This window comes from Physeter macrocephalus, chromosome 11 (genome assembly GCF_002837175.3).
Source record: "Physeter macrocephalus isolate SW-GA chromosome 11, ASM283717v5, whole genome shotgun sequence".
Lineage (NCBI taxonomy): Eukaryota > Metazoa > Chordata > Mammalia > Artiodactyla > Physeteridae > Physeter > Physeter macrocephalus.
In genome coordinates, this window is record NC_041224.1 from 45,347,459 (window position 1) to 45,374,419 (window position 26,961).

At 41.7% G+C, this 26,961-nt stretch overlaps 1 protein-coding gene and 1 long non-coding RNA gene across 3 annotated transcripts in view; one reads left to right on the forward strand and one right to left on the reverse strand.

Annotated features, from left to right (window-relative positions):
• Window positions 1-1,896: 1,896 nt before the first annotated feature.
• On the reverse strand, window positions 1,897-23,343 carry LOC102986120 (uncharacterized). Of its 2 annotated transcripts, XR_008618558.1 has the most exons (7): window positions 22,743-23,343; window positions 14,129-14,426; window positions 11,272-11,485; window positions 9,313-9,427; window positions 7,682-7,768; window positions 6,994-7,106; window positions 1,897-4,674 (listed from the first exon to the last, which is right to left on the reverse strand). It is a non-coding gene; the product is annotated as an uncharacterized lncRNA (long non-coding RNA). The 2 variants fall into 2 exon arrangements; XR_008618557.1 differs by having other exon boundaries at window positions 1,900-7,106.
• Window positions 23,344-23,685: 342 nt separating this feature from the next.
• Window positions 23,686-26,961, forward strand: part of MAPK6 (mitogen-activated protein kinase 6) — a 34,502-nt gene continuing 31,226 nt past the window's right edge. The window contains exon 1 of the mRNA XM_024128752.3: window positions 23,686-23,851. The gene's annotated coding sequence lies outside the window, so the exon portion shown is untranslated. The remainder of the gene's footprint in view (window positions 23,852-26,961) is intronic.

The following is a 26,961-nucleotide window of genomic DNA, read 5'->3' on the forward strand; positions in this document are numbered from 1 at the left end:
AAATTATAATGCAGTCACAGAGTGAAGTGCTAAGTAACAAGGATTAGGTAGATGAATGTGTTTTGAAGTAGAGGGGCATAATATATTGTTGGATTGCCAAAGCCAATGAGAAAATTGGATGTTTGCTACAGTATGGAGGTGCCTCAAAAAAAATTAAAATAAAACTACCATGTGATCCAGCAATTCCACTTCTGGGTGTGTGTCTGAAGGAAATGAAATCACTATCTCAAAGAGATATCTGCACCCCCATATTCATTGCAACAGTATTTACAATAGCCAAGACATGGAAACAACCTAAGTGTTCATCAATGGATGAATGGATAAAGAAAACGTGGAAAAATGCACAATGGAATATTATTTAGCCATAAAAAAAGAAGCAAATCCTGCTATAGACAACATGGATGAAACTTGAGGGCATTATGCAAGTGAGATAAGACAGACAGAGAAAGATAAATACTGTGTGATCTTCCTTATATGTGGAATCTAAAAAAAACCTGAACTCATAGAGAGTAGATTGATGGTTGCCAGGGTTGGGAGTGAGGGGACACAGCAAGGAGAGAGTGAGTGAGAATGGTCAAAAGTACAAAATTCCACTTGTAAGTCCTGAGTATGTAATGTACCCCATGGTGACCATAGTTAACAATACCATATTGTATATTTCAAAACTGCAAAGAGAGCAAATCTTAAGTGTGCTTACCATACACACACACACACACACACACACACACACACACACAAATTGTAACTATTTGAGGTGATGGATGTGTTCAACTAATATTATTGTGGTAGTCATTTTGCAATATGCACATGTACCAAATCACTACTTTATACAGTTTAAACTTACACGTTATATATCAATTATATATCAATAAAGCTGGGGGAAAAAAGAAAATTAGATGTTTTCTATGTTTATGTAAATGAATATTTAAATATACAGAAAATGTCTAGCAGGATATAGCATAGTGATGTTCTGGTAAAAGTTTAACAACCAGTTTTCCAGGGGGGAAAAAAATCGTTGATAGGTGGTGTTTGCCGATCTCCACAGCGTAAGTACTCCTGCCGTGGCTGATTTCAAGCTCTTGATATATGCACACAATTAGCTTAATGAGCCAGTGTGAGCAGACTCCAGTACATCTCTATACCCCTTGGAGGTGAGATTATGAGAAGACTTTCATGTTCTACCTTACTTACTTCTGTGTTTGTTTGCACTGTTTACAACAAAATTGCACCACTGTTGTAATCCACAAAAAAATGAATAAAAATGCCAATTTGACAAAACAAAGATTTTTAAAAGAATATTTAAAGACATGGGAGGATGCTTATGACACATTGCCAAGTAAAAATTGTATGTTTCAGAGAAGTATCTTGTATTATCTCAATTTCATTTATGTGCATTCCTTTGCATAGGAAAATGTCTGAAAGAAAATACGCCAAAATGTACATGGTGGTTATAGCTGAGTGATGGGGTTCTGGGTGATTTTGTTTTAACTTTTCAATATTTTCCATGTTTTCTACAAATGCTTTTATAATTATGTAATGCTTTCATAATCACAAAAGACATCATTATATATAAAATACATAACCCTGATGTCACTGCTTAGAAAGCAATTTCTTCCCTTTGGGATTGCTATTACTACAATCAGAGCATGTGACTAACATAAAATGTGGATAAATGGAATCTTTCATCTTTTTCCCTCTCTCAAAGCTAAAAGGAGCAGTTAGTTTTTATTTATGTGGCCCAAGATCTGGAAATATATATATATATATATATATATCCATAGCCATTACCCCAATTTTTTTGCCCACATTATTGTAACAGCCATTAGCTTCTCTCTCTCTCTCTCTCTCTCTCTCTCTCTCTCTCTCTCTCTCTCTCTGTTTCCATTTCTCCCCTAAGTCCAGTCCATACTGTAATTAGAACAGATTAGGGAGATCTACATGCATGTTGCCGAAAGATTAATCATCTTACGATATGATTTCCTTTTCATTTTGCTCAAAAGTCTTTAATGGCAGATGGCAAAAGAATATTTACAGCATGATCACATTTCTGTAATAATTATATAAGCAAGATTACCATATGTACAGAAAAAAATCTGGAAGAATATATGTCAAGTTGATAGCAAACCTTTTCTCCAGGAGTAGTGGAATTATAGGGATATGTTTACATTCTAATTTTTATATCCCTGAAATGTTTTAAGAAAAGCCTAGATTACCTTCATACTGCAAAAAGAAATAACAGTGGGGATGCAATTCTTGATGAATTACCACTGCCCAGAGGATGAAATCTAAACTCCTCTCCTTTTGTCCAAATGCCGGCCTTCAAAATCCACCTATTCAATAAAACCCACCCAATTTACTCCATACTCCTCACAGGTTACTCACTTTTCTGAATTTCTACAGCACTTCCTGTCTTTGGTATTTATCTTTGCACTGTGGCGCACATTGGGTCATACATTATGTAAACTGTTTCTTAATTAATTTACAGATACTTCAGGGTGGAGTTTATGTTTATTCTTTATGTCCCCCCAAAGTCTCTAAACAATGTTAGAGGCACAGTGGATGGTCCCTAAATATTTATTAAATTGTTTTGAAACCCAACATCTAAGTAATTGAAAAGGGTATGAAAAGTTGTTTTCTTAGGGACACCCACAGGAAAAAAATCTGTCAGGAAGAAAAGAAAGAACAAAATGGGATATACACATACATATAGGCTAAAGAAGGGGAGCAGTAAAAAGAAAATATAGAAACATTTGAGATATAGGATACTGTATTAGTTTCCTGTAACTGCTGTAACAAATTACCACACAGCTTGATGGCTTAAAACAACAGAAATTTATTCTTTCACATTCCTGGAGGCCAGAAGTTCATCAGTTTCACTGGGTTGAATAAAGATGCCAGCAGGGCTGTGTTCCCTCCAGAGACAGTAGGACAACCTGTTTCTTGCCTCTTGCAGCTTCTAGTGGCTGCTGGCACCTCTTGGCTTGTGGCCACATCACTCCATTCTCTGCCTCCTTAGTCATATTGCTTTCTCTCCTATGTGTCACATCTCCTGTCATCCTATTCTAAGGATGCATGGAATTGCATTTAGGTCCCACTCAGATAATCCAGAATAATCTCCCCATTTTAAAATCCTCAATCATACCTGCAAAGTCTTGGAATTTTTTGGTTGTTTGTTTGTTTGCCATACAAGGTAATATCCACAGAGTCCGGGGATTAGGACATGGACATTTTTGGGGAGCCATAACTCAGCCTACCACAGATACCTGTCAGAAGGAGTTCTCTTACTAAGCAGAAAAGCTCTTCATGGTCCCCAACCCTTCTTTCTCTACTCAGTTCTTCCAATTTCAAGGCTTGACATAGAGAGAGAAGCTTAAAATTCATTAGACTTCCAACTCTAAAAACTTGGTGCAATAGCTATCCGGCCACTAGGGATAAACAGAGGTCTAAAAGCAGTAAGAACTTGCAGGAGAAGAACACTAAAAGTCCGTATTTTTGGCTTCTGAACACAAGCTTAGTAGTGACGGCCCAGTGAAGTCAAGCACTGTAAGACTAATTTGGTGAAATCATTCACTGCACATCTACAGTATGCTATCGTCACCTACAAAAGAAGGATACAAAAGACTTGGAAGACACCTCCGAGTCAAAGAGTTTACAATCTAATGATTGCCCTTGCAGTAAACAGTTAAATGGAGAAAAAAATATGACAAAGCAGCCTAGATTTCTGATACTGCCCTACTTTGGAACAGATTATGAGAATCCAGTCTAAGACCAACACAAAAGAAGCAGGTCGGTCTCCTACTGTAGTTACATAATTCCTGTGGGGAGTGAGGAATTGGGGCCATCTCTCTGCAGGTGAAAATATGATTTTATTCACTATGCAAAGTAATGCATATGTTCTAGGACAATGTCAATATTTAATAATTTCAAAAGTCAAAATGGTGTACCATTTGGGCAGGATAAAAATATAGGCTTGCATAGGCAAATATGAATTTGCTTTGAGATTAGATTGTACCTCTTGGTATACTAATACAACCTATTGCATCATATTGGAAAAAAGATAAACACATTAACTTTCTTGTCCTTTGGATGGTAAAACTAAACATCATTCTCTTCTATGAGGGAAAAAATTTAGGTCTCATGCCAGAAAAAACTACTAGGGAGTTTAATTGTTTTGAAGAGTATACTATGTAAAAAGAAAAATTAATATAAAGTATAGAAACCTTGATTATGTTTCAATTCAACAAACATGTGTAGTCTCTACTATGTGCAAGGCCTCCAGGGGGAAAATAAATGAAAAAGAATGGTACCTGTACCTAAGGAACTAGTTTCCTGTCTCCCAGCAATGATAACATGTCAGAACAGGATCTATGTCATTAAATACATACAAAGTTCTATTGGGGTCCAGAGTTGGGGATATTTACAAAGACTTTGGTAGGAGGTAGCATATGAAGTATACTTTGCAGGATGTAGGGCTTGATCTTTGGAGAAGCAATGAGAGGACAGACCAGGCAGAAGCACCAGCATGAATAAAGGCTCACACGTAGAACAGCCTGGGGCATATTTGAAGAACAGCAAATAATCCATTCTTATTGGGATCTGGAGATACCTTTGAAGTATCTTCCTAAGGGAAAAAGTCTAGGAGAAATTTAGAGGCAACTGAGGTTCAAATAGAACCTAGCAAGATTAACAGTTTTGATAGGAAGAGAAAAAAAAGGAATCAGGGAAAAGAAATTGGAAGTATTAAAGCAAGATACACTTCTTCTAAATATGCACACCCATATCTATATTATCCCGAAAACCCACTGAAAAGAATGGTGAGCAACCTGTTGTGTATTGACCTATGTGAGCCATCTTGCTCTGGTAGAGGAGATGGTGGCCATCACAGATAAGGAATGGGCTGGGCAGGCAGCTTTGGCTCTTTTGGCAAACATGAATTTAACAGACATGATGTCAGAAATAAATCTAGTCAAAAAAAAAGAAAAAGAAAAAAAGAAATAAATCTAGCCCCAAACCAAAATGGAAGTGAATATCAGAAAAATGATTCTATTAAAAATGAACTTTAGGGAATTCCCTGGTGGTCCAGTGGTTAGGACTCTGAGGGTGCAGTTCAATCTCCATTCGGGGAACTAAGATCCCACAAGCCATGTGGCATGGCCTAAAAATAAATAAATAAAATTAAAATAAAACTTAAAAAAAATGAACTTCAGAGAATGAATTAATGGTCTGCCACTTCTTCCTCTACCTTCCCATTCTCTTCCCTCCCCTTTCTGTACAAATCAGTCCAAAAGCCAATTCATGGAGCCAAGCAAGGTTGGTGTCCTTGGTGGGGGTGTGGAACTGTGGTGGCTGAAAGGTGTGAGGAGGGCATCTGGGTAAGAGGTCAGCCAGGTGCAGGTGTCAAAGCCCAAGAGAGGTGAGAAGGGCATCTGTGTGGAGGGTGGCCTGACTGGGATGAGGAGCGTGTCCCCCGCAAGGAGAGGGAGACCAGTGTGGTATCCTGAGCATAGTGAGAATGGAGTCCCTGCAGAGGGTTAGCCTGTGGTTGCCAGGTGTTGGAACCCAATGAGGGTAAGATAGCTATCCACATGGGGAAGGGGGAAGGGAGAGGAAGAAAGGAGGCCTAGTGTGGGTGCAGAGATCAAGCTGGGTAAGGAGGCCATCCATTGAAGGAAGGCCATCTGGCACAGAGTGTCAGAGTCAGACCAGGGTGAGGAAGGTGACTGTGCAGCGGATGGTCCAGCCTGAGGCACTGGAGCCCAAGCAAGATACAGAAGGTATCCAGGCAGAGCAGCCACCCAGCGCAGGGTGAGGAGGTGTCCACACAGGGGGAAGGGGTAATCACAGGAGATTATTCATGCACAGAGGGATGGATGAAATATAATAGTCATACTAAGAATAATGGGAGTTATATTTGTTACTGGTAGAGATGGTAGTTACATATATGAATAATGAAAAAACTAGAATGAACTAGTTGGTGTTGGATTGAAATTGGAGGTATCAGTGTGAACTCATGATTTTGAATATATATAGATGTAAAATGTGTTTGTGTAAACATAAATGTAAATTTATATACATAAATACATATATACACATACATACATATATTTCATATATTCCCTAGATCTGTCTGCTAAAAGGGCCTAAGAACAGTGATACCTCAATAGCAATGAGCACATCTAACGTTAAGATCTTAGTTTCTGAATGCCATTCTCTGCCAAAAGGAACCAGAGCTCCTTGGAGAAATGGCTGATTCCAGGGCTGGAGCAGGAAAAGTACAAAATAAGCTCGGACTGTCTCATGCAGCAAGCAAGGAAGTGCAAAAGAATGATGGAGTTATGTTAAAAGGATAAAGAAGCCAACTTGAAGGGGCTTCCACTGACCAAATGTGGAACAGTCTAAGTGTCAAAATAACGACAGTAATGGGTTATTGTCCACTGAATAAAACAGGAATTCCTTGGCTAATACAGATATAAATTTTAAAAAGAATAACTAGGAAGCATGATGAAGAATGGGATATTTACATAGTCTCAAAGTACTTCCCCACAAAATACTTAATTACAAGGCAGATGCCACCTTAATCAAGTTAGCATCACCAGTGACATGACAGATTGAAGTCATGTGCCACCTAATAGGATACAGTGAGAACATGGCATCACTTCTCTAATCGTTCCACCAAAGATAACCTGTATTTAATCATCACAAAACCTCAGACAAACCCAGACTGAGGGACATTCTACAAAAATACGTGGCCGTAATCTTAAAGAGTATCAAGGTCATGAAAGTAAAGCAAAGACCAGGGAACCGTTCAAGATTGAAGACTGAAGAGACAGCTAAACACAACGCATAATTTCTGGACAGAGGACACTATTGGGACCACTGACAAAATCTGAATGGGGTATGAGGATTACACAGTAACATATCAATGCTAAATTCCTGATTTTGATATTGTACTGGGGTTATCTAGATGAATATTCACTAGTAAAAAATACATACTAAAGTATTTGTGATGACAGGGCATTTTCACAGTTCAGGCTCTGCAGGAAGAAGACTCTGAGTCAGAGTTCAGTGTCCAGGATGTTTATCAGGGAGTGCCTTTGGATTGACACCTGTGGAATAGAAGAGAAGGAAGCAGGCTTAGAAGGAAGGAAAAGCAGGCTGCATATAAGGAAAGTCCAGTAGCCCGAACTGACCCCATGAGGAGCTTTGGAGCTGAAACGGTCCTTCAGCATTGTCCCAAACCAGGCTGAAATGGCTGGGCTTTAAAACCACGCCTTGATCAGTTAATGGATGTAAGCTGTCTCCAAAGGGGTGTGAACTCTGATAAAGCAGCTCTCTGCTGCCTAAAGCCTAAAGGCTGTCTGCTGACAGTGCCCCAAGTAGCTGGGACAAGAAGTCCCTCTGCAAAGGGAAATCTCAGTGCGTCATCTCCACATTCATTCCCTGTGCTGCTCCCGGATCTACTTCTTCATGTACATTGAGGAGTAGCTTCTTCAGGTTTCTGATGAGCCTCTCCTCCTGGGGAGACTTAGAAGACGAAGGCTTGTAGAACAAACAAACGATAGCCCTCTCTGTTGCAGCTGGTCTTGGGGCTGCAGTTGAAACTTACAGACTCCTTTCTCAACCATCCTTTCTAAATTCCTCTCATTCTCAGCTACCACTTCTCTTGGCCTCAGTGACTTACCTGGGGTCATGATCTAGATTCACATCCCAGAGAGGTCTGGGCTCCTGGTCGCCATGTCCTTGCTGCATTATCCATTTAGTATTGCAACTGGGCAAGAAAATAACAAGAGGCACACACGTAGATCATCCAAGGGCTAAAACAGTCTTCCCTACCCTTATTGTATAACAACAGACCTAAGTCCTGATGATCAGGGTTAATACCCCTGCTAAGATGATTCCTCCACTTCCAGCCCACTCATCCCTGGATACTAGGAGCCCGAAGTGCCCAGCAGAAGTTTAAGCTAGTAGTTCAAAGGGACTTTTGCTGTATCCTTGGGTGGAAATATTCCCCTTTTAGAAACAAGGTCCTCTGACCCTGCAGGGTTCTGAATCGCAGGAACAGGAAGCATAAATTTCCCATTGGGTCACTGGGAATAATGATAAGCAGGTCTATTCGTACTTCCATAGTTTGCTTCTCAAACTCATGTATTCTTCCTATGGGGGACACAGCACCAAATAAAGATCTTTGATTCAATGTGTTTAATGTATCCAGAGGGATGGCACACACAGCGCATTGCATCTCAGCTAACACGTCAGCCGCACCTTCGGCATGGCACCCCAATACTCTGCCAGGCCAGGAGCTTCAGGGTGTTGCAGTAAGTGATACAACCAGCAGATACCATTGTCATGGGTACACTCTCACATCTTTTTACTGTAAATTGGGTCCCCTGGTCTGATGCAATGTTATGTGAAGTCCCCTGCTGGTGGATCAAATATTGTTTAAGCCCAGAATGAGGCCTGAAGATAAGACTTTTAAATCCTTACCCAGAATATGTGTCCATTCCTATCAGAACGAAACATTCTACCTTTCAGTCAACTTGCCACCAACTTGTTGGTTGGGATCCTTGAGGAACGGTGCCATATCAGGAGCTCAGCATTGATCTCTTTTGCTGTCAAGATGGACATTTGGCAGAGGCAATAACTGATAAGTGGGAACCCATGCTAATGGGCCCAGGATAGCCTCAATGTCTGCCACATGGCCACTTTATTCACGTATCCATTGTGCCAGAAAGGGTGTAGTCATTGACCAAGAGTCATTTTATATTGAAGGATTTACAACTGCCATTTTGCCTTCTTTTCCATATGCCATGGCTTTTTTGCTCCTCTATTCCTATATTTTGCCATCTTTTGTGTTAAAAAGATATTTTCCAATGTAACATTTTAATTCCCCTGTCATATATATATTTGAGTTATTAGTGGTTGCTTGGATTATGATTAACATCTTAACATCTTAATTTATAACAATGTTGTTCAGATTAATACCAACTTAATTTCAATGCTATTCAAAAACTTTGCTCCCAAATAGTTCCATTCCCTACACCCTCTTTGTTTTCTTTTGCTTGTACAAACCAATTAGTACCCTTATTGGCTGCCCATCTATTTTTCAGCAAGTGACACCATGTTTTATTAATTATCTCCATAACTCTCTGCAGGTCAGGGGCCCCTGGTTACCACTTTGATCTTGCTGCTTATTATCATAATTGCGTCCACATGGTTTCTGACACGTGTGTGATGCCATCTGCTTCAATTATTTCTGGGTTGTATTAACTCCATTGCTAATAAGGAAGTCAGTTTTATAACAGCATCACCTACCATCATCAGTCCAGCCTGCAAAAGAGAGCCGCTACTGAACTTCATAGTGATTCTGGTGCCCTTTCACCAGCACATTCTTTATTGCTTTGGTAGATGGTGTATCCTCCAGGTCCTCCTATGGAAGAGTCATCTGGTGGGTTTTCTGGCCTGACATAGTATAGCTATAACACCATGCCCACTTCCCTGTGTCCTTTTTCAAAAACTGCGATAGCATTACATACATAAAATTCACCATTTTGAAGTGCACAACTTATTGGTTTTTAGTATGTTCACAAGATTGGGCAACCATCACCACAAATAATTTTAGAGTAGTTTCATCACCCCAAAATATAACCCTGTGTCAGTCAGCAGTCATTCCTTATTCTCCCTGCTGACAGCCGCTGGAAACCACTAATTTACTTTATGTCTCTATGAATTGGCCTACTCTGGACATGTCATTAAATGGAAGCACACAATATGGGTGGCATTGTAGGTCTGCCTTCTCTCACTTAGCATAATGTTTTCAAGGTTCACCCATGTTGTAGCATATATCAGTCTCATTCCTTTTTATAACTCAACAGTATTCCATTGTACAGGTATAGCAAATTTCATTTACCCATTCATCAGTGGATGAACATTTGGGTTGTTTCCCCCTTTTGGTTATTATGAATAATGCTGCCTTAAACGTTTGTGTACAAATTTTTGTGTGGACATTATGTTTTCATTTCTTTGGGGAATATACGTAGGAGTGGAATTGCTTGGTCAAATGGTAGTTTGTTAATTTCTGCAAAAGAGTCAGCTGGGATTTTGATAGGGATTACCTTGAATCTACAGATCAATTTGGAGATTAATGCCATCTTAATAACATTAATCTTCCAATAAATGAACATGGAATATCTTTCCATTAATTTAGGTCTTCTTTCATTTCGTTCAACAAAGTTTTGTAGTCTTCAGTGTAAACGTCTTATTAAATTTACTCCTAGGTATTTTAATATTTTTTATTTCCCTTAGTGTTTTAATCCTTTCTTCTACCATCTGCCAAGACATTTATGGCATTTTGATATCTCTTAGCATAGGCCATCACTTTTTCCATGCTTCATAGGAGCCATTTTACTAGTAAGTTTGCACCAATTCCTGGGGTCTTTTGACAGAGTATAAATCTTATATTTTACAAGAATGTACCCAAATTGTTTTTGAATCTTATGTTCTATCCCCCTTGATCAAGTACCCTCAGAATCTAGTCCCATGTGTATTCCCCCACCTCCTGCAATCCATGCTGGTTAAATCTTTTTACTCCTTTGGGATATGGTTTCTTTCCTCCCTTCTCAGGCCTACCATGTCCCCAGCTGGATTATGCTGCCACTTAACCCTAGTTATAGATTTAGTGGACAGGAGGGTTGGTGGGGGAAGATCCTGAGGAGACACATGTTGTATTGCAGGAAGAGGCCCTGGCATTGTCTCAAGCTAGGGGAGTTTATGGCTCTTAGTAGAAAAGGGTGGCTCACTTCTGCAGGCTCAGAGGATCAAAAGGAACCTGGGAATATAAGATATTGGGGGGCATCAATTCAAATGTCCCCATCCCACGTGTCAGGGTCTCATTCTTTCCCAACAACAGCCCTGTCCTTGGATTAGGAGACCTAGTTTATTAGTAGTTTAACCTTCTTGGGAGCTTGGCCACATTTATGATTTAGTGTGGTCTGGTCCTCAGCCTTCTCTGTGCTCCCTCTGTAGGTTATGAAAGCCTCTTTACCAAAGAGACCCTCTGGCTTTCATACCTGGCTTTCAGTTGCCTGCTAGCCACTCTCTTAGCTTTTTGTTTTCTTCTCCTAGAGCTTTAATAGAGCTAAGCAATAACCATCCAATCCCACTGTCCTTATAGTTACTATTGTCTCCATATATTGTACCAACTAATACATTCTCTTTCACTAGTATACTATCCCAGTTCACCACTGGTGAAAGTGTTAGTAACTGTACTGTTACCTTATGCCAGGGGCTATCTGTGCTCCATCCATCACCAGTGATGAGGTCCTCATACCAGCTGGGTAGTGATCCAGCTTCAAAACCCCATCTTATCACCTGCTTTCTCGATCTCTCCTGGCTCCAACTGTGGCAGTTTGGGTTTTCCAGGAAGCAGACTCTGAGACAGACTTTAGTGTTCAGGATAATTATGAAGGCGAGCTCTTGAGATCCATGTCTATGGGTTGGAGGAAAGAAAACAGGATTGAGCAGAGGGAGATGCTGATCTGAGATACAGGTAATAAACTTAACTTACAGGTGATAAACTTAACTAACCCCATTGGGAGCTCCTGAGCAGAAATGGCCCATGGACGTTGCCCCGCACAGGGCCAAAATAGCCAGGCCGCTCTATCCTTCCCTTGATCAGTCCTTGGATTTGGGCCACCTGCGAAAGGGGCATCTCCTTGGGCAAGGTAGCTCTCTGCAGATGAGGCCAACCCTGAAGGGAATGACAGTGGACAGATGCTTGTTGACCCCACAGCTAAGCAACAAGTCCTTCCTTGAAGGGTATCTGGTCAATGCACCTCAATTTCCACCACAGGTGTCATGCCAGCAACTTACTCTCAAATTAGTCAGTTAAAAAAAAAGTTCATTATGCTAGGTGTGCAACTTTTCTATAAGTTTTAATACTTTCAAAATAAGAAAAAACTTTAAAAAAATGAACATGCTTACATAAATTAAATGTGACTTAGGAAACACCTAGAAGAAAGCCTTCTGTTGCTGATACAAAGAAAGAGGAATGGTGTTGGAAGATGAAAATTCATTTGAATGAGTAAAATATGGATCACCAGAAGAGTTAGTGGGAGGTAAGAATGAAAAGGCAAGTTGAGGCTTCATCCTGGCTGATACAACATACTTCAGAATAGGGCGATAACAGAAAATGCCTATTTCATCACAGCTAGATCTGCCTTTAATTTCATCTCACCTCTTCTGAGTAGGTAAAGTCTCTTCCAGATTATCTTTAATAGTTACTGTTTCTTATCTCCCTCTTCCTTTTGTTCCTCCTCTCCAAGGCCATCATGGAACTTGGAATGTGAAGATGTGAGTCTCTGCTCAGCTTCCCATACTGGGATGAAGATCATTTTTAAAATTAATCGCTGAGTCACAGAGGGAGGAGGGAAAGAATCATTTTAATCTCTTCCTTTTCCCTCCTTCATAACCTGCTGTACAGCTAAATCATTTTTAAAAATGTCTTTTTTCCTCTTCCCCAAGAATCACTTGCCTTTTATTTTTCCTTTGGAAACAGTATTTATAAACCTTCAGAAGCTTCTAAAACTGGAAGAAATTTTTCTTTGATGAATGGGCCACCAGCTAAAGGAGATTTCCATAAGCTGCTTTCATGTAAGTAAATCTATTTCTTATAATACTGATTGTTGGGATCTGAGAAGTTATATACAGTTCCTCCTCCTCCCCTTCTCACTGTGCCATCAACGGTACCCTGTCTGAACTTTCCCTTCGTCTCTCCTGGGCTGCCTAGAAGACACTCCTGTTTTCTGTGGGAGATGCAGGCAGAGACTCTTCTGGCCTTCTACCTTTGCAGCATGTTAGGGCATGTCTCATGTTTCACTATTTGACCACAATTCTTTGAGGGATAAATAAGCATAGAAACAGTGAAAGCTACATTTTTTAAAAAGTGTTTACCAATTTACATACTAAACGTTGAAGAAAAGCCCTACCTAAGTTACTCAGAAAATGGGGACAAAGTTCTATGTTGGGTAAAGTAAGCACTTAAAGAATATCTGTGGAATGAATTGAATGAAAGAGAGAGCTGCCTTAACTTCAGGAAACCGTGGTTTAAACAGGCAAGCTTCTGGGTGGAGATATTAATAGCACCACTTATTTATACAGTCATTTAGCATTTTCAGAGTGCTTTCACACACATTATCTCATGAAATCCTTGGAACAAACCTGCAAGGGAGGAGAGGCACTTTTATGATAAAATTAAATGACTTGCCTGTACCCTAACAACTAATAAGTGGCAGAACTTGTGCCAGTACGCAGGTCTGCTGACTACTGTTGGTGCCTGAATACCAGATGGATTTTTCTGATTTCAGAGTGGAGTCCTCAAGGATTACTGCTAGGGGACTTACTTAAAACTTTCATAGACTGTTTGAAAGTGGGCTCATATAAGAAAAGTCACTAGGCTGAGGTGTCCTTAAGCTCTCCAGAGTAGTAAACACCAAGCAGATCCATCTAAACTGAGTAAAGATAAATAAACAAGTCTATGTGAGTGGACAGAAGTATGGCAAATGAGTTTCATTCTGTACTGATTTTGGATAATGCATTTAGGTTGTTAGTCTGAAGGACACTTGAAAGAAGATGAGCTTGGAGCTATGTTTTATTTCAAGAAAGAGAACCATGAGTTATTGTTGACTGTTTCCTAAAGTCATATAGCAATAATTTCCAAGTTCTTAGCCTCCTTGCTAAAAACATGGAAAACAAAACTGAAAGCACTGTTTTGTCCTATATTCAACAAATTGGTAATGAAGCTATACCTGGGGTCAAGCATCTAATTCTGCCCCAAAACTTTAAAAAAGAGCCTAGTCAGTATACCAGGTGAGAGAAAAGAGCAACTAAAATAATCAGATCCCCTAAGAAGAAAGTTGCTTTAAAAACAGGAGTAAATAAGTGGATATTTGGAGGAAATTCTTATTTACCTTTCTGAAGTTTATGTCATAGAAGGCAATTATAATATTCAAAACCACTTCATTTTCAACAAACATTTTATTGAGAGGACACTATATTCAGATACTATGCCCCACACTAGAGTTTACAGTGAGTAACACATAGAATTCACAGTCATTGTCAGAGAATACCAGACCAGATGAATCTTTTGTCCAACTCAGCACAGCTTTTCTTGGGTTCTTTATGAATTGGCATCTGGTTTATAGTGCAGTCTCTTGGGTTTGGTTGGTATGTGTTGGTTGCTAGAGAACAATCAACCATGGTGAACCCGCAATCAAGTTCTTCGAGCTGCAAATCTTTAGGACTGGACTCTTCATACCACCCAGAGGATAACGTGAAGTTATTACTATTAACAACCTTCTCATTAATGTTGAGTTGTTTATCTGGGTCTTACAGACACCATCCTTCTCTGTGTTCTCAGCATTTCTTCTGAGCTAGGAAAATAAAGATAGTCCCTGTATGACTGAGTTATCTTCCCAAAAGTTAACTTCTAACTTAGTTGTTTGAAACTGAAAATGCATTTTCCCCAGAGAAACAATGTGACAAATACTGGTAGGTCCTCAGGCCAACTGTTAGAAGCCCATTTAGCCCACAAGCAGCTCAACTATGAGAGGATGAGAACTGTGACCTACAGCATTGTTTCCATGGGAAAATGTGCCCCAGCAGCAGAATAAGGACTTCCTTCCTCCCCCACTTCCTACCTCCATGAGCAGAAGCCAGTGTGTTTACTACAGGAAATGCAGCTCCTGCCTGCGGGCAGCTGGGCACTGCAGCAGCCTTGGATGCCAGATCCACCGGGCAGAGATACTCTCTCACCTCTCCTGCCCTAACCCTGTCAGTGAAGAGAGTGGGGGCAGGTGTGGAGTCTTTCCCTGATCCACCATCTCCGGAGCAAGGCTGTTGGGATTCTTTTGGGGGGGGTGGGGGGTTCAAAGCTGGCTACATAATTTCTGGGGCCTCTTACTCAAAAAGCAGAAAAAAAATGGATGGAGCTAAAGGTACCAAAATATAAAGCCTTTTCCCTTTCTTCTGGTCTCTCTCTGTTGACTTATGGTGTTTAATTTAGATAGTCAATAATCATAACTAATATTCTAAGTAAGGAAAAATTAAAAATTTAAGTTGTCAGCATGACTTTTATAATTTTTATATTGTAAGATGCAAATATAGTTTGAAATACAAATGAGTATTTAACTCCTATGTGAAATCACCAAAATGACACAATTTCTATGTTGCAGCTCCTACATGCATATATATTTTGTTCTCACCAGAGCAGTGGAAAACACTGCAGAAAACTAACTTAACTATTATCATTTCATTTCTTGATACACACATTCGAACAACACTCTCTACCTTTGACTTACTGAGGAGTAAGTAAGGGCTGAAAGAACAAAAGAAATGTTTTGGCCTAGGCTGTTGGCTAATATGGGGAAGTAATGCAAGAAAGGATACAATAGGGTTCCTTGATCTTTTGTGCTTCCTAGAATGCCATTGCCTTCTTTCTGCGTTTGAAGCAAGTTCTGGTTCCAATGGAAAGTATGGCCTCTCAGAGCTATCAGCACCCCCAGTTACTCAGCTGTAGATGTAACACACCTTATACTCACTTGCTTTGTTTCACTGAACTCCAGTGCCTTGTGGGTCCACCAGAATTCTGTGCTTATGGGGCCCTAAGAAAGCTATAGGTGAACGGGGTGGCAAGGAACAGTGGACACCCATTGCGCCTCTCTTCTGCTCACATGCATGCTCTACTGTCCCATCCAAATGCACTACAAAATATGAGTTCAAAGATAAACTTATTACGAATTTCAAGATGGCAATAGGAGAGTATTAAACCAAACATGGGGTCTTTCTGAGCGTGTGGTCCTGCATAATGCCCTGGATATGGGGCGGGGTGGAGGCCAAAGGTGGGGGAGGTCTGTGGTAGCCTGGGGTAGGAATTCACAGGGATAGAGCTACACAGGATGGGCAGATGGATCTTAAGCCTCCTGAGGGCCTGGCCATTTTCCTTTCAGAACACCACTCCTAGGGTATTGCTAGAAACAGTGAAGGCTTCAGTCAAGACTCCAGAGGTGGGACTTCCCTGGTGGCGCAGAGGTTAAGAATCTGCCTGACAATGCAGGGGACACAGGTTCGATCCCTGGTCTGGGAAGATCCCATATGCCGCGGAGCAACTAAGCCCGTGCGCTACAACTACTGAGCCTGCTCTCTGGAGCCCACGAGCCACAACTACTGAGCCCATGTGCTGAAACTACTGAAGCCCGTGTGCCTCGAACCTGTGCCCTGCAGCAAGAGAAGCCACCGCAGTGAGAAGCCCATGCACCACAATGAAGAATAGCCCCTGCCTGCCGCAACTAGATGAAGCCCGCGCACAGCAACAAAGACCCAATGCAGCCATAAATAAATAAATAAGCAAACAAAAGACTCGAGGTGGGTGCTGGTCTCTGGGGATGACATCTTCAGGGAAGGTTCTTCCAGTGGTGGTAACTGCCAGCTGGCAAAATATGTCAAATAGAAGGAGATCACATTGTGGAAGGTAGACCTACTGCACCATATTATATACTGGTTGATAACTTGAGCATTCAGAATGACCAATGTAAACACACCTTCAGTATGTTTACTTAGAGTTACAGATAGTGATTACCTTCTTCCCCAAATGACAGATAGCTTGACTATTTTGGAGTACAAAAAGGAGGGGAATGACCTTGTGTACTGAAAGCTGCTTTGCCCCCACAACTCAAAATATTTATCACTCTGTGGATGGGCTGAGGAACACCTTGTCTAATCTTTTATTTGCATTGGTCATGTGCTGGAGGCCCAGGTTGTTCTCAGAAACTGAGGATGTTTATAGAAGACGGTGGTCTCAAGAGTTCAAGTTTCAAAAATATGGACTATCTCCAGAACTCAGGAGCATCTGTTCTCCTCACGCTAATGGGGCTCTCAAGATAGGAGGAGGATGGACAGAGAGTAAATAAGAAAGCCTTTGGACCATATTTCCCTAAAGCCAAGAGTGTCACCATCTCTCTGCTCCTCTTAAAAAGTGTGCGTGTGGGTGTGTGTGTGTGGCAGGCGGGAGCTACAACTATTGTATTAGTCGTTTAATTCTACCATTTCTACAAATTTATCCGACCTCCACAAAATACTCACTTTCAAGGCAGATAAATTACAGGGAGGATCCTTTGCTTACTCGCTGTTTTTGTAAAATTACCCCAATAGGTATTTCCCAGTACATTTACGTATTTAGTTATATAACCATTATTCAAAAAGTAAGTGTAGGGACTTCCCTGGTGGCGAGGTGGTTAAGAATCCGCCTGCCAGTGCAGGAGACACGGTAAGATCCTGTCCCGCAAGATCCCACATGCCTCGGAGCAACTGAGCCTGTGCGCCACAACTACTGAGCCTGCGCTCTAGAGCCCGCGCGCCTAGAGCCCGTGCTCCGCAACAAGAGAAGCCACGGCAATGAGAAGCATGCGCGCCGCAATGAACAGTTGCCGCTGCTTGCCGCAACTAGAGAAAGCTCGTGCACAGCAACGAAGACCCACGCAGCCAAAACTAAATAAAATAAATAAATAAATAAAAAGTATGTGTACAGATTGTTTCAGAGATTTTGTTACAAGGAAAGCCAGGTTTTGTCTAAAAAATTTAAGCAGTTTATTGCAGCTTTCCTACAAAATCCTATTTACCATAGCCTAAGAGAATGAAATAATGTTCACAAAGTGTTTACCTGAAACAGGTTACTTGATAAATGCTATTACCATTCTCCCAAGGAGTAAGGTCTTTGCTGCCCCATCACATTAAATGTAGGACCCTTGATCTTCATTTACAGGTGTCTCTCGCTTCAAAAAACCTTCATGTGAGGCTTCCCTGGTGGTGCAGTGGTTGAGAGTCCGCCTGCTGATGCAGGGGACACGGGTTCGTGCCCGCGCGCCTAGAGCCCGTGCTCCGCAACAAGAGAAGCCACGGCAATGAGAAGCATGCGCGCCGCAATGAACAGTTGCCGCTGCTTGCCGCAACTAGAGAAAGCTCGTGCACAGCAACGAAGACCCACGCAGCCAAAACTAAATAAAATAAATAAATAAATAAAAAGTATGTGTACAGATTGTTTCAGAGATTTTGTTACAAGGAAAGCCAGGTTTTGTCTAAAAAATTTAAGCAGTTTATTGCAGCTTTCCTACAAAATCCTATTTACCATAGCCTAAGAGAATGAAATAATGTTCACAAAGTGTTTACCTGAAACAGGTTACTTGATAAATGCTATTACCATTCTCCCAAGGAGTAAGGTCTTTGCTGCCCCATCACATTAAATGTAGGACCCTTGATCTTCATTTACAGGTGTCTCTCGCTTCAAAAAACCTTCATGTGAGGCTTCCCTGGTGGTGCAGTGGTTGAGAGTCCGCCTGCTGATGCAGGGGACACGGGTTCGTGCCCCGGTCCAGGAAGATCCCACATGCCGCAGTGCGGCTGGTCCCGTGAGCCATGGCCGCTGAGCCTGCGTGTCCAGAGCCTGTGCGCCGCAACGGGAGAGGCCACAACCGTGAGAGGCCCGCGTACCGCAAAAAAAAAAAAACAAAAACTTTCATGTGATCTGCCTCTCATTGAACTTTACATACAGCTTCAATGGATCTTGGCTGAAAACATTCTCTTCATAATCTTTAACTACAGTCAACCCTCATTATTCACAGATTGCTTGCGAATTTGCCTACTTGCTAAAATTTATTTGTAACCCCTAAATCAATACTCACAGCATATTTGACATGCAGAGTGGTGAAAAAATTGTTGCCCTGTGTGTATGTTCCCATTGAGGTTGAACGAGGCAACACTCTGCCTTCTTGTTTCAACTCTCACATTATAAACAAATGTCCTTTCTGTGGTCTAGTTAGCACCATGTTTTTTGCATTTTTTGCTTTTTTGTTGGTGATTTAGCTGTTTAAAATGGTCCCCAAGCATAGTACTGATGTGCTGGCTATAAATTTAAGAAAGCTGTGATATGCCTTTTGGAGAAAATATGTTTTAGATAAGCTTCATTCAGCATGAGTTACAGTGCTATGGGTCAGAGTTCAATGTTAATGAATCAACAACATATATTAAATAAGATGTCTTTAAATAGAAGCACACATGAAACAAGGTTATGTATTGACTGGTTGGTGAAAACATGACCAGAGGTTTGCAGGAAACTAATCCTGTATTTCCCTTAGAAGCAATGGTTCAGCAGTTACTAATTCAGTGTTCAAAGTGACCTTACAGAACATAACTACCACAAACAACAAGAATCAACTGTACTTGGCAACCAATTTATTCAGTGGGAAGTTCTTTTGTTTACAAATCAAATTACACTGTGTTCTTTTAGAAACCATGTCTAGGAAAGCAATCATTTTAAATTAAGAGTATAAACATCGACACATAGAAGCTTCTATCAAGAGCGAGAGAAGACCTTGGATGTTATCACCTCTTTGCAGGTCCCTCCTCCTCCCAGCAATTTCTTTTATAGCATCCCTGACAGGTGGCCATTGTTTTCTGACTGAATGCTTCCAGTGACATAGCGCTCACTTCACCAGGAGGTCCTGTCCACTATAGCTCAGTTCCAATATCCAAAACTGTCCTTTCTTACACTGAGTCAAAATCTTTCTCTCTGTAATAGCCCTCCTGGTGGTCTTAGATTTGAACTCCGGGGCAACATGGAATAAATCTACTCTCTTCTCTGCATAACAACCCTTTAGCAAATTGCTTTTCTGCAGGTTAAGCAGACCCAATTCCCTCATCTTTTCTTCAGAGAAAAATTGTTTCCACACTCTTCCTAGATGTCTCTTCCTAATGAATTCTGATTTGTTATGCAAGGTAGCTCTTTTTATGTGGTATCTATATTTGAACACATGAGTTCAGAAATCCTGAGCTGAATAGCATAGGTCTGGTGCCCCTGTGACTTGAACACTGTTTTGCATTAACACAGTCTACATTTTGTTAGTTGTTTGGTGACAGCTTACACTGCATGAATATCTGTAACTTATAGTTACATTATAAGGTCAAGCTGTTCCCCAAATCCTGGCCCCTTTCAAATGATTTTTCTGAACAAAGATACCATACTTTATATTTATTGCAGCCAAATGTCATCTTCTTTAAAAGAAAAATCATGATTTTGAGTAACTATTCTGTCATCATATTCTGATCTGAGTTCTATATCTTCCTCAAATTTGATATCTTAACTCAAAACATTGATAGAAACATTGCTCAGGTCTGGACAAAGGAGGACAAATCTGCATTGCTCTTCTTGAGAACTTGAGGCCTCAAGATTAATGTCACTCCAGTAATTAGCACTCTTTGAATCAATTCTCTGCAATTATCTAAAACCATATTTCTCAATCTTATCCACAAAAGTGTCTTGACTTTTTGAAATGACCAACATCTTTGTTTAGTAATATAATAATCCTATCAAGAAAGGAAGTGGTATTTCTTTGTCATGATTTACTTGACAAGAATCCATGATGACTCCTATTAACTGTTATTTTCCCTAACATATCGTGTTCAATGATTAACATTAGAAAATTTCCAGGAATTGGCATCAAGCTTAGTGGTCTTATTTCTAAAATCTGCTTTTCCCTTCATCTTGAAAATCAAGATATTGACAGTTTATTTTCACGGGAAGATGGTCATCAGAATGGAAAAAGATAAAACAAGTAGTCTAATGAGGGAATTTAAACTCAAATAGGCAAAATGGGAGCAACTGGGTAACTCAAGCCTTTCCCCTCATGGAGTCCAGTTGATCTGGCTCCAAGAATATCACTTGTATTGTCATTCCCTTTCTGTGCCCAGTAGAGACACATTCTCTCTCTTTCTCTCATGCTTAAACCAGAGTTTGGATTGGGTTTTCTGCCACTGTAACAAAAAGAATTCTGACTTATACAGGAAAGGGCTCCTTAAAGGACATTAGAGTATTGTTACCAGTGTAAAGCAGACTGGATACAGAGCAGAAAACAACAATGGATCCTCCTGCCCTCTTCCTGTTGCCAACCTCTTGCTCATCTAATCTACCCTTCCCATTCATAGCAGAATTATCATTCTAAAATACTAGTTGAATCATCTACATTCCTCTCCTTCTGCCTTTAGCATAAATCCAAAAGTTCTGGCATCCAAATAAGGCCTTCTCGACTGGTGCTAACTTGCCTTCATTCCCCCAGGCCTGTCAGACTTCTTGCCAAAGTGTGCCCAGCACATTCATGCCTTTGTACACTCTGCCTTCTCATCCTGAAATTTCTTTTTTCTTCATACTTCCTGATGGAATCAAGCCCAGCTCAAATACTCTGTCTTCTTGTTGGAACTTTCCTGATGTTCCCAGTCCTTTATCAATTGTTCCTTCCAACAAGAGCAGGTAATTTGCATCTCTGCTCAGGACGCACTAATCTCAAGCTGCCTTATGGTGTACTTTACCTGTTCCTTTCCTGCATTCTTCCACTACAACGGTGGCTTTCAAACTCTTTTTAACAATAACATAGCTCATAGCAATAATGAGCAATAAATAGTGCCATTGTAATCCAACTGGCACATTTATAGATACCTTATAGTTCAACAAGTTTAAGAAGTACTTCCTCCATTTTAATATCTCTGAGATCAGGATGTAGCAATAGGGTATCATTATTTTGATAGTTTTCGCTTTCTTCATAGTACATAAAATAATGGTCTGTCGTAATTGATGACATTTTAGATTTGTTGGAATACGATACATAACCAAAACAAAAGTTTCACAAAACAGTGTTTACCCTTTGCTATAGGCTATGGTCTCTAGTTTGTTTTTTTCCCTCTATTTCATTAAGAAAAAAAATGCAGATCATAATCCACCAAAATGATTTCACTGTGTATGGCAGTTTGAAAAACTACTGAGAACTTAGACTATTTACAGCTGCACAATAGGATTAAGACTACCTCAACATGACTTTACAACCCTAACATCTGCATAAACATGACTTCAATTCCAAGAAATTCTTGCCTGAAAAAATGAAGTTTCAAGTAACTTTATTGCAGTTTCAAGAACTTCCTCAAAGTCCATTTAACTGAACAACAGACTACAACCGACCTAGCCTTCATCAGGGTAAACACCCCTCCTCAACAAAATTACTCTTGGGTTTGTCAAACCATTGTTGACTTCTCTAGGTTTTCTTCAAAACTCTCCCCCTCCTTGTGTCTACTAATTCTAAAAGATTATATAACAAATTTAGTCCCATCTCAATCATGCTTTCATTGAAAGACCTGTATTAAATTAATCCTGACCCTCTGAAACCATCCCACTCTTGACCTCCCTCTTTGAGATGCTACTAAGACTCTGTCAACACAGTGGTTTCTCTTACCTCCTGTAAGAAATACATTTGGCTCTGCTTGATCAACAGGTTATTTTGGTGGTCTTTGACGGAAGTTGGGAGCTGACACATTATAACCTCGAGGAAAGGCACAGTACTTATCCTCTACCCCCTCCTCCTAGTGATCAAACATTGATGGATGGGGGAGGAAAGGTGTCTTAGGAATCTCAGGGGAGCCTAGAGTAGGGGCAGCAGGGATGTACAATGGTCACAGGGAAGGAGCTCTTGTCGCAGAAAGGCTGCATCCAGAAATAAGAAATCCTGTGGTTAGGACAACCTTCCCCTTTCTCTTGGTTTTACCTACTCACTGTGCCCTCCACACCTGGTATTCAGATGGTATTGTTTTAAATATAAAAAATATAAAACATTCAAACTCCATCCCAACCACTTAATTTCAAGCCACTATGTTACCTTTGAAGTGGTCGTCTTTGCCTCGTGCTTGAAGCTTGAGGATGCGCATAATAAAGGATAAAGGGCTGCCAAACGTTTGGTTCTCATCAGGAATGGTGAATAAGTCACTGAAAAAATATGTTGACCTGCGTCTCTAATTTCACAAATACCTACATACAATTCACATAAACACTAGAAGGCTTCTCGGATTCAGTAAGCCATGATGGATAAAATAAGCTTGCTTTTCGTCCAAGTGGGCCCAAGAAGGCACCAATCTACGTTTCCCACTTATCTCACAGTACATTCCTGCTCAAATTCTACACTTCCCTCAAACTGGCCTAGTCCCACTTCCTGCAACAAGCCAGGTGCTCTCCTCTTCCCTGTCTTTGCTCATTCTGTTCCCTCCCCAGAAAAAGCCATCCCCTCAACTCCTCTGGTTTCATGGGCTCCTTCTCATTTAGCTGAAAGGTCACCAGTGGCAACCTCATTTAGAAGCCTTCCTTAGCACCTGACCTTTAACGCGTTTGCCTTGTACGAGGGCTGCTGCTTTAGAGCCCATATATCTTCAGGTCCCGCCTCCTAGTTCCCCGGAGGCGGGGACAAAGCCCTATTCCTCTAGGTTGTCCAGTACCTTGCACTTAGTAGGTGCGCAGTAAACGCTACCAAAGAGTTTGGTCACTTCGCCCTCTAATGCTGGGGCACGTAGCGCGAAGAGGGCCCGTCTGTTTACCTACGCGCCAGCCCCCCGGCCCGGCCCGGCCCAGTCCAGTTCACCCCACCCCACCTCACGCGAGACGCCTGACGAGCCCGCGTGCCTCTCCTGCAGCCCCTGCGCCGCGCGGAACCCAGGAACGGCCGTTGAAAAATTCCGGCGCCTGCCGGCGCGCGGGGCTGGACTGGGGCAGGGGCGGGGGAACCCGTGGAGTGAGCCTGTGACGTGAGGGGGCGTGGCTCCGGGAAACCCCGCCCCCTCTTCCTCGCCCTCTCTCGCGGGTCGGGGTTACATGGCGGCGACTGCGGCAAAGCGAGAGCCTCGGAGACGCCGCTGCCGCCAGCACAGCCGGAGACCTGAGCCGACACTGGGGGCTGTCCGTGGGCCCCGCACTCCCTCGATGAGTCGGAGAAGTCCCGTGAGTATGTGTGTGTACGTATGCAGGGCGCGCCGGCGGGGCTGCTCGGGAGGGCGCCGCGGCGGGCCCGGCGGCGGCGGCGGCGGCGGAGCCGGCTCCCTCCATTGTGTGTGACCCTCCGGCTGCAGCCGCTCAACAAAGGCGCTTTTGTTCCGTCTCCCGCCCGCCCCCGGCCCGCCCGCCGGCTCGCTAACTCGGGCCTGGCCGGCGCGGCCCCGCGCGGGCCGGCGGGCCGGGGTCCCCGCGTGGGGCTGGCAGTGCGACCGGTGCGCCCCTCCCACCCGGCACGCCCCTCGCCGGCCGCGGTTCCGGGCCCGGCGGCGACTGCCCGCCCTGGGGCCCCGCTTTCCGCTGCCGCACCGCCGCCGCCCGCGCCCGGGTCCGCGGGTTCGAAGCCCGGCCCGGCCCCGCCGGCGGGCCCGGGGCGGCGGCCGGGAGGGGCGGCCCGCCCCGGGAGCATGAGGTGGCGCGGAGTCTCGCCTTCCTGGCACGGTGCCTTTCGAAATGCTCCCGCGTCTCCTCCCCCATCCCACTCGGGTGACTCGGCCTCAGCTGACTCCGGCCGGGCAAAGTCTCCAGTGCACTCGGCAAATTGCGTAGCGCGCCGCTCACCCGGCTCGGCTCAGAGCCCTGAAGTCCTCTGCCCGAGTTGAGTGTGGCCGTAAAGGAGGTACAGAAAAAGTCGTCTGAATCGGAATTCCTAATTTCCTCCTCCTCTACTACAGCCTTGCCTGAGCTGCGTTCGGGACGTGGAGCGGTGGTGGTCCATGAAGGTCCCCAAATGAAAACTTGTTTTGTCAGTTCACTGAAAAGGGGCCTCCTCGCTCCGCTGTGCATTTTTCCCTGACTTGGTGAGGTGCGTTGAAAAGTAAGGGCGTTTTGGCCGCCTTTTGTTCCTTGGCTTAGTAAGACTGGTTCAGGTGTTATGTGGGAGCGCCCCGAAGCAGGATATTTTCTATTCCTTTCCTGTTTTATTTTTTCCTTTGCTCGCTCATTGGAAAAGGTCCAGTAAAGGGAAACTGGTGAGGTGGAATTAGAAGCCTACTGCATTTGCAGCAAAATTCATGTTCTTTCCTTCAGTGCTAAAAATGCTCCCCAAAGTCAGTCTGAGTGTTAACTTTTTTACAGGTACAAGATGGTTTGTCAAGGGAAACAAAAATTAACAGGGGACAAAATGGAGCGAAAACAGCTTCAGAGTAGTTTTCTGATTGTTTGATTTGTCTAGCCGTGTCATTTTTTAAAGTTCTGATTGGACACATTCTCTCTAACGTTGGGAAACTGAGATGGTCTGACTAGAAGAATGAGTAGTCTGAGCTAGAAGAATGAAGGGACCAAACAGGACTGGGCCCTGAAAGGGAACTGCCTCTAGAGTTTCTTCGTAGCAATGTCAGATATTTATGTTTGAAATATACTTTCTAACTGGGTGGCAGAGACTTTACACGTCTTTAACGGGTAGTTCAAACATGTTTACAAAGGGCTTGCTATGTGCCAAGGAGCGTGGAGTCCGTTTACATATATGTGTTACATCACTTAATAAGAATTGCCTTGTGAAACTTGGTAAAATTGCTTATTGGTGTCCTAAATTCAGTAATTGCAGTCATCTAGGAAATATGCCAGATTTGAGCAGGATACGTTTTAATCACCTAAGTATTACTGTTCAGAAAAAAAAACTCTGGGAAATGGAGAATTATTTAGAAAAACCATTATATATCACCATATTTTGCAGTTCACTTATTTGCAAAAGGGGATTAAAAGTGTTTGCTACTTTCTGTGATTAAGAAAGAATCCAGAGAAGATTGAAGATCAGTTAATTTTACAATAGGAAAAGCACATGTTCTAATGACAAATGTTAGTACTAAAAGTGTTGCAGCATTTTGCATAAGTTCATTTAAGCATCGTGAGAATTCATAACTGACAAAATAAGAAGGTTTGCTGACTCAGGGTACATTGCTGAAGGGGATGGGGTCGGGTAGGAGGAAGCTTAGAAGTGCTGCAAGTTTTGAGTTGGGTGATGACTCATCCTGCCCACGGACTGCTACGTGGCCTTTTTTTTACACACTGTATTTTTTTAAATGATAGGCTAAAATGCTCCTGTACACATTATAATTGTCTGTCTCATAGAGGAGCCACAGTTTCTGTAAAAAAGTAATGGCTTCTTAAATTGCATTTTAAAAGGATATATATCCTGCAGGTGGAATTTTGTAATATTTGTTGAGAGGAAAGGTAAAATTAATTGCTGGTCAGTTGCTGCAATTAAATATTTGATACTAGCAGTTCCTTGGTTATTATTGAGAGAGATTTCTTATGGATTATTTACAAAGGACAGATAGTACTTTTATGGTGTGGATAGAAATTAACCTTTTGTTTTCACTGGTAATGTAAAAGTTATCTTTATAATATCTAGAAATTACTATAGTTTAAATAAGTGTTGTAAAAGCACAGCAGTGTTTAATCAGATAAAGCTGTTAATATGAACATTTCACTCTGATGGAATTATATTTAGTGCTTTCTCCTGATGTACGTGAATTTGCTGTTTTAATAAAGACAACTTAGAATAGGTATTGTTATAGACACTATTTTTTCATCAGTCTTTTTCTAAGATAAGCTGAATGTACAGCTCCAAATTTAGGAGTTACATTGAAATTTGGTAATAAAATATGTTGACCATTGTAGAAAGCCATTGTTTAGCAGGTTGGCTTAAAGTAAGATTGAGGGAAAAGAGAAGATTGAGATAGCAGTTTGTTTTAAAAGTGAGAAAAAATTCCCCACTCCCAAGTTTTTCTTTGTATATATGATTTATCTTCTCAGTGATTTATTTGAAGGGTTTTGTGGGCAGTAAAGTATATTAATGAGAATCAAATCTTTGGAGAGATTTTGGAAGAACGTTGTATGATTTATATAGGGGAACTTTAGTAAAGTTTAATTCAAACTTTAAACTGTATTTCCTACTAAAGGAAATCTAAAAATACAAATTTAAAAGTATTATAGATTTTCAAAGCATCCTGTCATTTAGAGGTTGAACATGTATTTCCAGTGTGTGTGTTTTGAGAATATAGGTAATTACCTGTCATGCTTCATTCAGAATTTATAAACTGGGTGTGTTAGCCTAT